Raw genomic sequence first — 6,000 nt, 5'->3', positions numbered from 1 at the left:
GCCGACCCTGGGGAAAGGGTGCTGGGGAAAAAGAACAGCAAGCACTTGAAAGAGGTCCGAGAGACACGTAGTATCGCCGCTAATAGTTTAACCCGCTCATGCAAGTTACATGCACATACATGACACGGTCCAAGGCTACACATTTGAAAACACCGGTTAGAAATGACTTGTCTCAATGAAAATCTCTACATGAAAGAGTCACAATATATGAAGTAGAAAAAAAAAATCTGAGACCTTGTCATTCTTTCATACACCTTGACTTCTTTGACCAAAAGAAATTATCAGAGCCACCGGTCGACTACCCCCTCTCCATGGATAAAAATACACTCCGAAGCCCAAAAGGTTGTGTGAATACATTTTTCATTAACTACTACTCAGGATGATGTACAGATAGCCATTCGGTTCCTACTCAGGGTTTTAGCCTGTCTGTTACATTAGTAGATGTGCCAGTAAAAGTCAAGGTAAGTTTCTATTTGTGAATCGCCAGGACTCGGATTGAAACAACCATGCAGCCAGTGAAAGACACCAACCAGGGCACAATTCCGGGGTGCACAGCATCCACCCACTATTTTCACAGGGTGAACGCCGTCCACCCTGCCAAGACGTTGGGCCCCACAGAAATATGCTGAACTTGTCCAGGTGTCATTTTCAGACTCCTAGACATGTTCAGCAGCACCTGCACATTGTCTGCTTTTCATTCCCAGCAGCAATGTGCAGGCAGTGAAGGGGGCTTTTTTATATTCATCTCCAACTGGACCAAAGATAAAGGCCAAGTTAAGGAGCCATTAGACCTCCTTTTGATCGAGTGGCCTGGAACCTCACACTTAAATGTAAATACAACGGAGGGAAACAAAAGCACACAGCTTGTTATCTCTTCACAGGTACTTAAGAGAGGCATGCTTTTGACTTTGTTAGGTCCCTTTATGTAAGTGCATGAACTGTAAGTATCTCAGATGTGTTGGTCTGTCCCAGTATTTACACACAATTTAAATAGCACTATTTTACTATCTTTTATAACGCTACACATCCCAATGCAGGGTGTCAGAGCGATTTACATAACATACAGATTGAAAATAAATCATGTAAGTGTGTAAATCAGTGTACAAGATGTGTTGCATGAGTCAGTGAGGTTGAAAAGGTGTAGCAATGACATATCCCACATAGCTCACTGTGCTATATTAAAAGGCTTACTATTTATGAACTGCAAGTAACAAAAGGATCTGTGTTCAAAGTAGTAACCTTACCTAGCTACATTAAAAAAAATCTGTCATCTGCATATTACATGATGTGCTTTGCAGGCACATTAACCTTCTATACGACTTTGAGTCAGATCTGGGACTACACAAAACAGAAATTTCTCCAACCCCTCCAGGGTTATCTCACCAATTATTATTCCCTGATAGTTACTGGGCACCTCTACAGCAGATGTCTTAACCCTATAAAAATATTAGAAAATGCAGACTTTGTTACCAATTAAGCATAAAAGATCTATTAACCCCTTCAGCGCTCATGACGGAACCACTCCGTCATGAGCCACGGGTGCCGTGTGCTCATGACGGAGTGGTTCTGTCATGCTGCGGCCGTTGGCCGCCGCTCCTCCCATGCGGCGCTAATTCCCCGCCTGTGCGGGCGATTAGCGCAGTGGGCGGAGTCATGACGGAACCACTCTGTCATGAGCACAGCTCAACCGTGGCTCATGACGGAGTGGCTCCGTCATGAGCACAGCGCCACCGCGCTGCCCCCAAACCTGCCCCCAAACCCCCCCCCCAGCGCTGCGGCAGAATTCCTGCCGCAGCCAAGGGGTTAACATGCTTCTCCTTGTTGCCAATCTCTTTGTGGCAGGGTTTAAAAAAAAAAAAAAAAATCATTGAGGCCCAGATTTTGCATCAGGATTGCTCCACTTTTTTAGCACAACCCCAAAGCAAAATCTAATTTGTTAAATCTCTTAATGGGCTTAAATGCACTCATGATATACCTAATAATAAAAACAAATGTGTGAGATCATAATAGCTGACTGGCAGGCATTAAATTACCAAACAAGCACACAAGAGGCCACAAGAACCTGCTATTGAAAAGCAACAACTCAAGAAGATGTCAGGAGATTATTAAATAGGTCTTTCACAGTGATACTCGCACTACTTAAATCTGCGGGTCCAGAACAGCTCTGCCTGGTATTGGGCGTATTCTTACTCACACAAGAAACACATCGTCCTATAATACGATACGACGCCTTACATAAGGATGGGTAGCACTACTCGGTGTGTAACTTGTCACTCGCTGTGCGACACTAGAGATATTTATGCCAGGACAGCCGGGCAGGCTCTGGTGATGCTCATGGCACTACAACTCTGAATGCCTCACGTGCACCCAGCAATACCCCTTCTACATTGGAGGGGTCCAGTAAAAATCTGTGTTCTCTACTAAACTGTTGTCTTGTATCGTCAGTGGCTCTTATTGCACAGCTTCGCTCCAGTGGTTCTAGAGCCTAACCGCAGGTCCTTGCTCTTTTTGGTGTTAATTCTTAGCGGAGCCATGTGACCTACTTTCTAAATGTCCATAGCTGTCATTTTAATTATAGTCAGCTGGAGCAGGCGTTTGCAGCAGTGTTACATCTTCTGAGAGTTTCTCGTTGCTCAATTTATATTTATGTTTCCTCATCTTCATTGCTTGATTTTTGCTCGCAAGAAAGTGTCACTCATAGTGGTTGAAATGTCACTCATAACCACACTGAAATTATGAACATGTCACACATAGCAATCTGAAACCTTGGCAGCTATGGAACAGTCCAGCAGGAACTGCCAAGCCAGGTTCTCCCTGGACTAGAAACAGGCATCCTGGGACCAGTTCCGAGGCATCACCCCTCATCAGCCATGCTAGCTTGACTCCAGTGGCATGGAGAGCACGCGACCCACATCTGGGCATACCCGTCCCACTCAGGGTGACCAATGCAAAATGAACAGTCGATGGACAGAATGCTACACAATGTCAAACATCCATTCCAGTACAGCGATCTAGGCCTAAATCCATCATTATTTTGCTCTCCATGCAATTCCAGTTTAAACCCAGCCATATGCAAATCAGTCCTGACCCTGTTCCCAAAAGTCTGGCCAGAAATGCCAGGCCATAGCACCTCATACCTACTTCTACCATTTCTTACATCTGTAAATAACAGTGTCTGTGTTACTCACTCGACTAGTACTCTATTTACTGACCTTAGGAAGGATGGAAGCCTGAGCAGGAACAGATTCAAATTTGGGTTTGAAGATCACTCCATTTTTTAGCTGCAAACATACAGCTCAATGTGCCTTCTGGCCAGCAGACACTTTGCCAACATTATAAGCTATTTAGAAATAATGCATTCAAATTTACAGGATGTGATACTGTGGGATTCACCAGGTTTCCCCTGGTGGAATCCATTCCCGCAAAAAGGTCAAAAATAGGGGAATCACCCCATAAATTAATGAGTGAGTCCGATTTCAGCATGTGATTCCCATTTTCGTTAAGGATCTTCTAGAAGTAGACACTGGCTGCAGTATTGACTCAGGAGTAGTTTTGTGGATCAACAGTTCTACAATTTCCTACAAGCAAAGCGCTGTTGACTAAAAAGCCAGGACTGACTGAAAGAGGCACACAAATAGGCTTGGGGAAGTTATTTGGTAGCCATACAAGGAGTTTCACAGCCCAACACACCCCACTATCTAGCGGGGCTGGCTTTTTAAAGCTGATGTTAACACAAATGATCATACAAAATATATATGCATGTTACTTTACAAACGGATTAAAGTCATCTTTGTGGGCCTTAGGAAGTGTCCAACTCTTTTGGACAAACAATGTATCTATAGATCGAAGTTTGATCTTGTCTAATGACAAGTATGAGATGAATATTTATCTAAATAATTTTGCATTCTCAAACGTACAGTTTTACCTTGCCCTTTCTAAATGACTGACTTCAAAAACATAATAAAAGTGTGAAGGGATAGGAGATAAATCTCCAAACATTTATAGACTTTGAATGGGCCAGATAGAAATTTGTGAATTCCCACAAATTGATGTCCACCAATTTCAAGACTTTCCATACCTTTAAATGCCCTCTCTCCATCCCTTACATGAATATTACACGACTGTGGGGTAGAGATCTGCAGGAGTAAGTGGATTTACCGGCGCACGGTAGCCTTTTGTGAATACCTTGCACTGTGAAATCAGCTATTTACGTAAATGGTGCTTTGTATCAGGCCTTTTGTTTTTATATGGTTTCTTCTCTTTGCTCAAGGAATCGAGGTTTTGGTTTTTCAGTGTAATCGTGCTTAGGGACTGATTTAGATCTTGGTGGTAAAGATCACGCAGTCGTTTTTTTTTTACGGATTCACCACCTGCTGACTTCGCAGTCTGTCTGCCCTAATTAGATGTTGACAGGTAAATGGGCGAAAGATCGCCAGAGTCCCGCTGCCTCCACCAGGAATCTTCACCGATGTCGATGCTGCCATAGGCAGAAGCGGTTGGCAGCGGGAGTCCAGCGGAGGATTTTGTCCAGCTAATTACGATGTGGCTTTCCATCCAGGCAACTGTGGTGGGAATACCTCCTACTATGAGTTGGCGGATACTAAGGAAATTAGGTCAAAACTTGCTTTTTTCCTGTTTTCCTCTTCCATTCCCATCTTTTTACATCATCTTCTAGGTCCCTCCTTTGCTCCTCCAACTCCACCATGACGCCGTAAGATTCCGTTGTCACCAGGATCTTGGGTAAGCTACTTGTGCAAGTGTGCCACTATGATTTGTGTGTTAACAATTGATGTAGCCCCGTGCGTCTTTTGCATTGCTCTTACTTGCAATATTTTTCTTATGTGTAATGCAGTAGTGTTTATTTTCCTACTCCTCAAGGTAATGTGAACACACCTGTATTGGCAATTATAAAAACATTGTTGCTGTGCTGCTTGGGGTGCTGTGCTTATGGTGCCTGTGGGTGTGCATTTAATAGTGTGTCCATTTTGTTTGTGTGGCATGAAATATGTAACAAAAAGGGGCAAAACACATTACCTACACACGTTTTGGAAGCAAACACAACATATATGCGTACTGACACAAAAATAAGTTGCATTTACCAGTCTCTAGTGCACCAGGGATCCACTCCATCATGACTGCGCCACCAGGACAACACCAGCACAATGGGGACATCAAAATCGGCTGGGCAGAATACAGCCAACCTGATGGTGATGAAGCCTTTAAAGCCTGCACACATCTATATACGGCAGGCGGGACTCCATCAACTTGTTGGAGTACTTGAAACCACCGCCACGGAGGGAAGGCAGGAGTACTGCCAAGGTCTAAATCAGACCCTTAGTGTTTCCCCACTAAAACAAATACCCTGTTTTGCAAACTGCTATGAATTATGGACTGTTGAAGCCATTACTCTTATAATCTGGAAGGAAAGGTATTATTCACAATTCTAAAATGGATGAAGTTTTGTTTTGGTGTTATAAGAGTGTAATGGTTTCTTAAGTCTTGTATTGTAATTATTTCACTTTAGTTGAATGTAATGAGCTAAAAAACAAAAATAGTCTCGACATTTCCAGCTGCCATTTCCCCTTTTTTCTCACACTTAGACCAATTCTGAAGAAAATTGAAATTCTCTCACTTTGACTTACATACATGTTTTTAAATTTTCGACTCTTTGGAATTCGCACGAGATTCAAAAACTACTTCTGTGAAGCTGAACCAGTCGCAATTTCCCAGCAGCAGGTCTGAGATTCTTTTGTATACATAAATGTAGCAGATGTACATTTACAGAAGAGTAAATGTGTTGCCAATGTGCAATTGCACTTACAAATATTTTTCCACTACAGGGACAACATTTTCCAATTGAAGAAGCGCCTTCCTCATCACAGTTGAGGGCGGTTTACATTCGCATTCGACCCTGTACCTGATGCAGGGTGTGAATGTGCCACAAATGGTTGAATGGCCCCAAAAATGTGCGATTCTGTGGGTATTTACTTAGTTAGGAAG

The sequence above is a fragment of the Triturus cristatus genome, chromosome 12 (genome assembly GCF_964204655.1).
Source record: "Triturus cristatus chromosome 12, aTriCri1.1, whole genome shotgun sequence".
NCBI classification, from domain to species: domain Eukaryota; kingdom Metazoa; phylum Chordata; class Amphibia; order Caudata; family Salamandridae; genus Triturus; species Triturus cristatus.
Note: the sequence above shows the minus strand (reverse complement) of the source record.